We start from the raw sequence: 12,398 nt of genomic DNA, 5'->3' as shown, positions 1-12,398 counted from the left end.
TGGCCTTTCTGGCTGGCGTAAGATGGAATCTCAGAGTCATTTTAGCTACACTTGACAGCTAAGGATGCTGAACACTTCTTTAAGTGTTTCTCATCAATTTGTGTTTTGTCTTTTGAGAACTCTCTGATTAGTTCTGTAACCCATTTTTAATTGGGTTATTTGTTTTCTTGGTGTTTAGGGTCTTTTTTATTTCTTTACATCTTTGTGGTTTTAAATGGCTAAGATTTTGACCAGAATCAAGCCCATGCTGATAGAGAGCAGAGAATTTTTGATCAAGACAGTAGTTTTACTAAAGAAGTAAGGAAAAATGTCTATTTCAAGTGTTAAGTGATAGGGTTGGGAAAAGTCAAAGTTCAATCGGAAACATTATTGTCTTAGTCAAGAAAAGATGAAAATATCCAGCAACCATGACAGTACTAAGAGAAACGGATTGTCTTGTTTTGATGCAAGAAAGCAGCAGCATGAGGAGGGAAAAAATTAACCGAGTGAAGGCCAAGGCTTTCGAAAGAAGAGTCACACTCCTGCCTGTAACAAGAATGGCCGTGAGAAGGATTAATTAGTTTTCAGGAGTGAAGCTGGGAAAGGAAGGAGGAGCTCATGTCAGACGGCTTCAGCCCGTCAACAGTGTCATCTCTCATTTCAGAGGCTGCCATGGTTTAACATGACCCAGGATTAAATCTCTACTCATGAAATGCTAAATAAGGGCAAAGCCTTTCATCAAATCCATCCTCCTCTCTGCATCTGCTGAACTACAGTGTTCTGAACACAGTGCAACACAGAGCCGGGGATGCAAGTGTCTAGGGCATGCAGAGGAAGCTTGTCAGTACACTCGCACTGCTCAGGAAGGGGAGGAAGGTAATACATATTTGATATGAGTGAACAGTAAAACCTGCATGTTATGTAGCACTGAAGTGTCAAGGACAGAGGAGAGAATGATAATTGCGGTCTAGAAAAGTCTCTTTGAAGCAATGGCACTTGAAAATATTCAAAAATTGAATAAAGGCACGAGAAGGGAGAAGTATTCCAAATGATTAGAAAAACTTAGGCCAGGTCACCCAGAATCTGTGCCTAGAATCTCAGTCAGAAGTCTTACTTATGTGAAACTGAAAATAACTTGGGCTATTCTTACTTGATTTATTGATGAGAACTTGCATTTTGAGAGCAAGTAGCCAGTCACTGACCAAAACCATAACGTAGAGCCAATTTGGCTAGGTGGAACTCAATTGGTAGAGTGCTTACCTAGTATGTGTGAAGCTCTCCGTTCCTCCCCGGGGAACTGCATGAACCAGGTGTAATGGCTCACCTGATCAAGGTCATCCTCAGCTACTTAGGGAGCTCAAGGCCAGCCTGGGATACAGGAGACCCTGTCTCACCATCCTGGTGAGTGTTTTACTGTAACACTGATGGACACAAACACCTCAGTTTGCAGCGCTGACCATAAACACCGTCACTGCTACCTCCAGAAACAGGGTGGCTGCAGCCCCTGCCAATCACCCTAATTTTCACTCTGTGGGATCCTTGTCTCTCTGGGTCTCTGCCTTGGCTCAGGGTCTGAGATACGGATGTCCGAAGCAGATTTGAGATCATGACTGACAGCACAGAAGGGGGCTGGTGGAGCAGGTGGGAGTCTGCTGCACAGAAGAAGGGACTCCCGGGCGGGGCTGAAGATACGACAGTGGATCAAGTGCTTGCCTGACACACAGGGGGCCTGCATCCAGGTTGTCTCTGGCACTGTCCTCCAAACAGAACAACCGTCCTCTTCACAAGACCAGAGGCGTCTTCTCTGCAAATAATCCTAACAGCAGGGCGTGTGGACTGTTGCCATTCCCGTATAGAAGGAGGGCACTAGAAGCATCATTCTACCCACCCAAGTACCCAAGCATTCCTCCGAGGCCGTTGTGTGCAACTCTGCCCTAACTGCCCGTGGTCATGCGTTCTCAGGGAAGGTCTAGAGAAGATGTCGATTGAGAGAGGCTCCATCTGTGCAGCTATTGGAAGCCATTATCCATGCCAGATGAAGGCTTTCCGGCACACCTACTTAGGGGGTCACCCACACTCCTATCAGTAACCCCTCACCCATGCTCTTAAGTTAGCCCAATAAACCCTTGGGTGAACTGTGGCGGAATAGCACTTCCTTTCGTCATTGGGATCTTAGTGAGAGGGTGTACACATTGTTCACATCTCCTCCAGGGAAGGGATTTTAGCAATAGCTAGATACACAGAACCATGAAAGAAAAGAGAGAGTGCTGCATGTCTAAAGAGGAAGAGGCAGATGGTTTCCTGGGGCTCAGCTCACTAGCCAGCCATCCCAGCCTACAAGATGCGTGCCAAATCAGTAAGAGACCCTGTCTCAAAACTCGAGATGGGTGGTACCTAAGGAACAATATTTGAGATTGACCTCTGATTTCCACATGCACATGCATTTATGTGCACCTACACTCTCCACACCCATGTACCTGCAAACACAAATATTAATGCAGGTACACACACACACACACACACACACACACACACACACACACACAGAGTTCTGGTGGTGGGTGGCCTGAAGTTCTCCGTGGTACTTTTGACAAACAGAAATAAGATCAAGACAACATTAGAGGGTAAAGAAATGACTGCCGAGGACCATGAGCATAGACTACAGAATCTGGCTTCCCACCAAAGGAAAGTTGCAAGTACTAAATGTTTCAGAGCAGAGAGATGCATCAGGAGGAGTGACTTAGTCATGAAGTAAATGATTCCAGCCAGCAAGATGGAAAGACTGATTAAAGGAACTAGAGACTGGACCGACGGGCTGCACCGGTCACACCAGCATAAATGAAATCTGAACCAGGGAAGCAGAATGGAAATGGGGAGAAAAAGAATCTTGCAAAAATTGTTTTGAAGAGAAGAGTAGTAGGTCCCAAAGGCTGGTTGGCTATAATCAAGAATAAAATAATCTCCAAAGTAATTTCACAATCTTGAGCCTATGTCCCTAAGGTAACTTAGATCATAGCTGATTGGGGGTGAATTTTCTTTCTGAGGGCACTCAACTGTTTGCTGCCATCTCCAATCTCTTCAAGACCATCTAGAACTTTCTATTGCAGACATTTAGGTACGAGTTCTAGAATTTCAGTGGTACAGAGTTGTGTGTGTGGTGGTGGGGGTGGGTGGGTATTTGTTTGTTGTATAGTTAAAATTTCTCTGTTGACGCATCTTCTCAGGTCTAGTCACGTCATGTTTTTCACAGTGGCACAAACCTGCAGTCCTATCTGCTGAGAAGTAGAGATGGAAGAATCATTCGGCCATGAGTTCAAGACCAGCTTGGAATGACAGAGCATTCTGTTTAAAAATCTAGGATTCAGTTCAGTGGTAGAATGCTTGCCTAGCACACCTAAGGACCTGAGTGTGTGTGTGTGTGTGTGCGCGCGCGCGCGCGCGCGCACACACACACACACACACACACACAATCATATTTTTATTTCATCCTTTCAAATGACTTGTGATAGCCATATAAAGTCTTTGCTAAACTCAACAAATGGGCTGTCCTGGCATTATCTTTTATTAAATTTTTGTGTGATTTTGTACCATATTGTCCCATTTTCTAAAGTGTGTCATAGCTTTTTTGTAACACTGGATACTATGAGTAAATTATTTTAAAGATTCTGGATTTGTTGTCTTCGTTGAAAGAATTGGTTCATTTTCAAATACATCTCAATTACTTCTACTGTTGGTTTGGTTTGGCTTGGCTTGGTTTGGTTTGGTTTGGGGCTTTTGGTTTGGTTTGGTTTGGTTTGGTTTGGTTTGGTTTGGTTTGGTTTGGTTTGGTTTGGGGCTTTTGGTTTTTGAAGACAGGGCCTCACTATGCAGCCCTAGTTGTGCTGGAAGTTGCTGTGTCGAACAGAGTAGCCTCAAACTCTCAGCAATCCTCACACTCCAGCCTCCCGAGTACTGAGATTTATACCTGGTTCCTGAACTCTTCCACCAAGCAGAGCCCTGTGGATTTTAGCTCCTTGTGTTGTAAGTGAGAAGCAGGAATACATGCAGTCCAGCTACGGGCCTCCCCCATGTGTCCTTCTTTCCAGGGTCACAGGCTTACAAAGCCTCTTGTCAAAATCCTGAAAAACATCACTGTATGCATTTTGTCCAGTTCATGGTTGTCATATGAGGCCAGCCTTGTACTAGTAACAACATCATAGCCAGAAACGAACTAAAGACATAAGGAGACCCTGAAATGACAAAGTGACAATTCATTACACTTCTGAGCTGGTCTGCTCCCTCCTCTGGAAGCTCCCAAGCGCTAGCTGCAGCTGGGCCCCCCTCGGGCATTCATCCAACTTATCGCCAAGTCAACATTCAACCTCGCATCTCAAATCTTTCAGTGCATTCCTGTTGGGTTGGGAAGAGGGGGCAGGAGCTTTGTTCCCTAGCTCTAAATTTTTACCACCCTTCAAACTGAGGACTAAGCTATGGACTAGTTGTTTTCTAAAGATAACATATTTAGAACATTCAATATAAAAGGAGTCTATAAAAGGGGCCTCGTTGGCTTTCAGAAGTCTGCCTCCTTTGGCCTTCTCCTTGGGGTGAGGACTGGCCACTTTTTGGACTCCACACTGGCTGAATCTTGTGAAGCATCATCCTCTTTTCTTGCTGCATTTCCCACACAAAAAGAAAAATCACATAGCCAAGCACAGTGGTGCATGCCTGCTGTGGAATAATCCTTCTGTACACTGTGAATATGTATTACTCTCACTGGTTAAAAAAAAGCTGACAGCCCAGTAGCCAGGCAGGAAGTAGAGGTGAGACAGCCAGACACAGAGGATGCTAGGATGAAGAAGGGTGGAGTCAGGGGAGACGCCAGCCAGCCAGCCACTGAGGAAGCAGAATGTACAGAAAATGAAGTAACAAGCCATGAACCGCATAGCGAAGCATAGATAAGAAATATGGGTTAATTTAAGTGTAAGAGGTACCTAGTAAAAAGCCTGAGCCGTTGGCCAAGCATTTATAACAAATATTAAGCCTCTCAGTAGTTATTTGGGAACTGGCAGGCAGGAGAGAAATGTCTGACTACACATACCTGTAATCCCAGCATTCCAGAGGCTGAAGCAGGGAGCACTGGGCATTCAAAGCCAGCCAAGCACTGTTTGTTCTAGGTGTCCTGTCCTCCTCAGCTTGAGTTATCTTACAAGGAGTCTGGCAGCACCCTTACGTCCATGAGGTGTCCCCAGGGCTTCTACAGGTCATAGGTCCCATCAGTTGGATTCAAAGGGAGAACAAACAGACAGGGAGCTCCTTAGGCCTTAGGCACCAGATACATTTCACACTAAGTTTACTAATGAACTGAGCCCAGAGTGAAAAGGTGTGTGATTATTGTCCCCTTGAGCCCCAGAACTGCCCTGGCTTGGAAACTACTCCTGCCTCTGTGGACATTCACTATCACTGCCTGGGGGAGACAGCCTCCAGCAGCACAGGGCCCAAAGGAAATGCACGGGCATCAGTGAAGTGGCTTTTCCACCTGAGGGGGTAAGGGAAAAAAACGCTCACACACTCTCTTGACGGTTTCCTTCAGACCTTTTCTTTACCCTTCTTTCGCGTTCTCTATTCTTTTTCCTTCTCTCATTCTTGATGTTTTTCTTCTAGTTCGTCTTACCTCTGTCTTTATTCCCTTGACTTTGAAACTCAGCTCTTGGCTTTTTTTTTTTTTTAGACAGGGTTTCTCTGTGTAGCTTTTTTGGAGCCTGTCCTAGAATTCACTCTGTAGCCCAGGCTGGCCTTGAACTCACTGAGATCTGCCTGCCTCTCAGTGCTGGGATTAAAGGTGTGTGCCACCACACCTAGCAACTCTTGGCTTTTCTAAACTACTTCATTTTCCTCAAATCTGCCTCTATGAAATGGAATACTATGCCATCTCCAACCCTACAAAACAAACTAGAGATGGGAAGTTCAAGAACAGCAGAACTGTGTGCAGAGCTGACATGTTCTTACAGTTTAAATTAGTTTATTTAGTTTCCTAGGGCTCTAATTTCTCACTAATTATGACAAAATTTATGACAAGTCAAATTCTCAATCTGTGCCAGGCACAGTGGCACATGCCTCTAATCTCTCCAAGTGCTGAGATTAAAGATTCTCAGAGGCAGGTGAATCTCTGGTCTCTGAGTTCAAGGCCAGCCTGATCTACAAAGTGAGTTCTATGATAGCTAAGGCTACAGAGTGAGATCCTGTCTCAAGCAAACAAACAAACAAACAAACCCTAATCCTGTGACATATTACAATTAAATTTAAAGATATAAAGAGCAGCTAGACATTTAGAACTTTTAATATGAAAAAAAAATTTTCTCTTTTAAATAGTTTCCTTTAAAATACCTGATATCTTAATTGACTTACCAAGCCTGCATAGAACAGTAGAAATCCGAGGGAATTTCAAAACAGCTACCTAGTGTCCGAGGTGTGAATCCAGAGGGAGAGAGAGACAGAGAGAGAGAGAAAGCAAACAAGCAAGAAAGCGTAGCCACAAGTTATGGCTAAAAGCTTAAATCCAGCCAAGTGTTCCTGCTTGAGCCAAGTCGAGCCTGGGTTCCGGCTTCCTTAAGCTCCGACCACATGCGTTGGCATTTCAATCAAAAGCTATGTGTAGCTACTGCAATTAGCAGTAGCTCCGGCAGGGCAGGCCTGAGTTGTTTGTAGCACCAGCTTTAAGCAAGTAGCTTCAGCTGCAGTAATGGCTTATAGCTACGGTCAGTAGGGCCTGAGACCTAAGCCGAGCTGGGCCCGAGCTAGGGAGCTGGGCATATTCTTTTTTAATTTAGTTTCTTTTACATTAGTATTCCAGTCATCTTTCTACAGTCTAGGATTGTTTGAGGAAAACAAGTACTCATTTCTGTTTCACTCGAAGGAGGGTAGTATGGCAAAGTGTCCATGTTCGTGTGTGTGTGTGTGTGTGTGTGTGTGTGTGTGTGTGTGAGAGAGAGAGAGAGAGTGTGTGTGTGTGTGTGTGTGAGAGTGTGTGTGTGTGTGTGTGTGTGTGTAGAGGCCAAAGGACAACCTCACAACCTCACATGCTTGCTACCCCAACTCTTTTTTTTTTTTTTTTTTTTTCCATTCCAGCTAACCAAGAAGTCCCAGGGATCCTCTGGTCCCACTTTCCCCAGTACAGAGATTCGAAGTAAATGCTACCACACCTGACCTCTTACACATTGCTGAAAACTGAACACAGGTCCTTGTGCATGTTACTGACTGAGCTACCTCCCAAGACTGTAGTGGGTAGCCATTCCAGCTTTGGTCTGGAAGTTCCAACCCCCATTGAGGCTTCGGTAACTGTCACACCTACAAGGTGGGGCCAAGAGAGGGCCCTGAAGACCCGAGATCCGGATGTGCCACCCTCTCTTGGTTCCCGGACCCTGGACACTAGAGGTAGACTGAACAGAGTTCTCCAGAGAACACTGCTGGACTGCGCTACGTCTTCCCCAGACCCTGTAGCCTATCCCTTCATTTGTGAGTTACCCCACAAAATAAACCTCCCTTTTAACTACATGGAGCCTGGCTAGCTCAGTTGATAGAGCATGAGACTCTTAATCTCAGGGTCATGGGTTCGAGCCCCACATTGGGCACTAGATATTGGTGAAATTATTCAGGCCATTCCTTATAGGCGTGATAGTTACCGAAGCCTCAATGGGGGTTGGAACTCCCAGACCAAAGCTGGAATGGCTGCCCACTACACAAGACCAACACCTCCCCTTTTTAAAAGCTTCATTTTACTTTTAATCATATGTATGTGTCTGTCTGTCTGTGTGGAAGTATGTGCCTGGATGTGCAGGTACCACAGAGGCGAACAAACCATGTCAGATCTGCTGGAGTTACAGGCAACTATGAGCCAACCAAGACAAGTGCTGAGAGCAGAACTGGGGTCTTCTGCAAGACAAGTGTGCATTCTTAGCTGCTGAGCCATCCCTCCAGCCCACCCTCCCTTTTGCTTCGTTTTGTTTTTGTGGTACTGATGATCAAACCCAGGGCCTCATGCATGTCTAGGCAAGCTAGCCCTCCAAAGTCCTTTACTGAATAAGCATTTAAGACCTCAGAAACCCACTCAAGGAAAACTAATCCTGGAAGACAGATGGTCTTGTTAGCCAAGTGAGGATTAAGGAACCAGGAATCAAAAATCCCTTTTCAACTCATAAAATAATATAAAATTATCCTTCCTCCCAGGGTACAGCCTATACTTTTGAGATCTCAGAACAATTCAAATAACACATATGCAGAACAAAAACAATTATACAGCCCTATGTTTTTTTAAAATGTTGTGTATATATTAATCCCTTCCCAACCTTATACAAATGATTAAACCTCCTGTCAGTAAAAAAAAAGGATTTTATATATGTGACACCCAGGCCTTGACACATTTGAAGATCAAAGGACAAACTGTAACAGTGGGTTCCTTCCTTCCATCATGTGGGTCCTGGGAATTGATCTTGAGTCTTCAGGCTTGGCAGCAAGTATAAGCACCTTTACCACTGAGCCATCTCTACAACCAACGAAAGAATGCTATGCCGGATGGTGGTGGTGCACGCCTTTAATCCCAGCACTCGGGAGGCAGAGGCAGGCAGATCTCTATGAGTTCGAGGCCAGCCTGGTCTACAAAGTGAGTTCCAGGAAAGGCACCAAAACTACACAGAGAAACCCTGTCTCAAAAAAAAGAATGCTAACGCCAACTACCTTCCATATATATATATAAAATCAGTCTTGGGCCTGTGGGTGTAGCTCAATGATGGAGTGGCTGCCTAACAATTAAATGCTCTGGCTCCCCTCTCCAGCACTGTAAAACAAACAAACCAACAAGATAAAAAAAGAAAAAGTGTCATCTCCCTGTGTGTGAAAACAAAGTAAATTAAGTGTCCCACTTGCTCTTGATGCACTTTGGGTTATAACCCAGACCAACTTTTAAATGTATTCTTTCATGCATGATTCTTGCTCCCGCTCAGGCCTTTAGAAATTGCCTCTGCTGCTCATTCTCTCCTTAATGGAATGCAGTGTGGCTCCATTTCCCATCCGATCTTCTCACACCAATAACACCCTTATGGTGCCTAATGGACTTTATCCAGCACTCATCCTCTTTGACTTCAAAACCACACTGGCTTCAATAACAGCCTTCCTTATGCATTTGTCTGTCTTTTCTTTCTTCGTGGAGTGCTGATAGAATGTGAAGCTTCATCCATGGCAGCAAGTACTCTAGCCCCGACTACATCCCCCGCCCAGTAACATCGTACTGCCCACTCTTACGTATTTCATTCATATGTGGCTGAACATCTGCCTCAGTGTCCAGCTACCTCTTTGCCACTTCCCTTCAAAACACCACCCATGGTGAGAGGTTCACGTTGCATCAGCATCTGGAATGCCACCAACTCTCCCTCTAGCCTGGAATTCACTCTTCATCACCAGACCCTAACATTCGGATGTCCAGCCTGTCCCTCTGACGCTCTGTTCCTTCCTCTCTTTTGACTCAATTATTTCTCTTCTGAGAAACTTCCTCATCTGCCCAGACACCAACTCTGCACGTTCTATTTCTAGTCCCGACACTGACCTTCAAGTCAACCTGACATAAAAGTGAGAGTTGTTTTAATTCTTCCTTTAACCTTGACTGTACTTTAAATCCATCAAGCCCACATCTTTCAAATCTCTACCTCCTTTCGCAGTGCTGTTCCTAACACGGGCAGATTAAGAAGGCTTCTCGCTCTGATGCTATTTTAGTTGAGTCATTGTAATGCCTCTTCTTTTCTCAAAAGTGTATCCTCCAAAAGGGAAAGGGCTGGGCTTTATGCGTTCAGGATAATCCTTCTTCTGTGGCATTAAGTGCTGGAAGCCTGGGAGGCAGGGGACTCCAAATTTTTCTAAAGATGGGTTTAGAGACTGACGCAGCAGGCGGGCAGGTAAGAAAAGGAAGAAGACAGCGTCTGTTGGAAGCGGCATTTGCACGGTGGGCCACTGTTTGCATGAGGCTGCTTAGGTGGCTCAGGGAGATTTTGAGGGCCATAAAAAGCCCAGTGATCTCTTAGTGCTGACTCAGCTGGTAAGCACATTGCCCCCAAACTAACTGTATTAAGGAAAGATCATCGGGGATAAAGGCAGCTTCTAGCAATGGTTAAAAACAGTCCTTTGCCTTTTCCTGCTGGCTAGACAAGTCCTCTGGAGTGCAGCTCAGGAAATGTCAAGAATCCTCTCCAGGTCTCCTCTCTTGCGAATGCGCTGCTCTGATGCGTTTGTCCTGGTTTCTACCCCCATCTACCTCTCCCCTGACCATCTTCTGTGTGTCGGGAGCAATGAAGCATGCTGTTCCCTAATTCAAATGTATATTCTAAGGAAGTCTTCTTTTCTCCATTTTTCCCTTTTCCACTGTCCCTATTTGGATTAAGCCAGAACCCCAGAAAGACAGAGTAAAGGACTTCACACAGGAAAAGTGAAAATTTAAAACCCCGTGGCTGCCATTCACATAGTCCCACAAAATCCACCCAGTAACAAGCACAAATCAATATTAGAAAGCAAACTAATAAATATCTCATCTGTGGAGATTTGTAAATGAAATGGATGTTGCCTAAAAACCAAACATACTAAATTCTAATTAATGTGTAACGCTTTATAAAATACAGTGAAAGAATTTAATCCCTTTTCCCCTTGAATTAGTGATGCCTCTCTAATGAATCTAGGCTGTTAATGAATTTGGCTCAACTCTAGTAAAATCAATGAAGCATTTCTATCAAATCAGTATTCAGAGTACGTGTCCGTTGACTTTGGCATAATGCTTAATGTGTGAGCTATGAGCTACCCAAACACAGTCCCTTACCACCCAGTGTTCAAAGATTCCCCACTTTAAAAAACAAAGAAAAAATGCTGATGTTACAGAGATGCCCAAGCTGAGTTTCAGAGGGCATCAATTCCACACATTTTGATAATTCACGTTCTATGTTTCCAATAAAGAAACCAACTGGAATAACTGGTAGAGAGGGAAGGCTGCATGTGTTTGGTTGGCAACACCAATGCCTCCCCAGCCTGGCTTCAGAAGGCATTTGTAGAAGCCAGATGGAAAATGGGGATGGGGGGGGTGGGGAGGCAGTGTGATGTAAGAAGGATGTCTGGGTCCAGAGAAGAACAAATGCAGAGGGTCGTGCATTTTTAGTCTGCCCCAGAGACGGGGTCTGAATTGTCATAGGAAAGGGAACTGCAGAGCCTGTTTACACAGGGAGCCGCATGAGATGGGGGCCAGGCTAAAAGTGTTCCAGGCAGAACAGGCTGGCCAAAGGACGATCGTTGTTTCTGGATACAGCCGGGCATGGCTCCAGTGTCACGGTGAAAATGGAAAGGAATCTGGTCTGGCTGGATCTGCTAATTTGGAGATTTTGCAGCCTTGAAGACATTGTAAAGAAGTATGCTGCACAGTGAGATAGGTTTTCCTCAGAGGAAACGCCAGCCACCAGCCGCCAGCCAACAGTTCCCAAAGAGGAGGCTTAAATGGAAAAGCACTGAGTATATGTGAGCATGTGTCAAGAATGGCCGGGCATTTTAAAGGTTGTTCAACAGGAAATCAGTGAACTAACAAAATGAAGCTATAGGCTGTCATGGCCTCATTTGTAAGCAGCACCAGTGAAATATGAGGATGTTTGGAACAGTCGCAGTTTATAAGTTTATGTTCTTTTGCCTCAAAGTTAACATTTTCTGGGAATGCGTTCATGTGTTGGTGTGTGTAGATCAGAGGACACACATTTGGGAACTGAATCTCTCCTTCTACCATGGAAGTCCCAGGATCCTCAGGTTTGGCAGCAAACCTTCACCCACTGGGCTATCTCAGCAGCTCAACGTATGAACCAACTTCTGACCTCACTATCTCATTCCCTCCTTCTCAGGGACCTTGATTGTCTTTTGTTGCCTGCATCTTTTTGATAGACAACGTCTATAATCTCCAAAGTTACCTAATAGATGACAACTCTATATACAGTTTTGCTAACAGGTATTTTCACAATGAAAGCAACTCTCTGGCCAAATATGGAAATGCATACAAATTTGTATTCATATGTGAGCACTAAAAATGCTTTGCCCCTCTGGAGATTGCTGAATTCAATCCTGTGGGCATTTAAATATCTTGTAAGAAATGTGGCTGTAGGAACATTTCCCCTAATCTGTGTGGAACAGAAACAGAACCTTCCATTAAGCAGTAGAACTTGGTCAGATGCAATCTTTGGCCTGAGTACTTCCTCAAAGAGTTTTGGGTTGGTGGACATCCAAATTATAATTAAATCACAATATGTTGATGCAATACCATGTTTATATAACATTTACAGAGATGTCTACACATCATTTCAGGTCAATAAACATATCTTAAATACCACATATCTTAACCCACAAAAAAAGGCATTTCTAAAAATTCCAAGCCTGGA

Source organism: Peromyscus leucopus, chromosome 3 (assembly GCF_004664715.2).
Source record: "Peromyscus leucopus breed LL Stock chromosome 3, UCI_PerLeu_2.1, whole genome shotgun sequence".
Lineage (NCBI taxonomy): Eukaryota > Metazoa > Chordata > Mammalia > Rodentia > Cricetidae > Peromyscus > Peromyscus leucopus.
The sequence above is the reverse complement of the archived record's forward strand: the minus strand, read 5'-3'. Positions refer to the sequence as shown.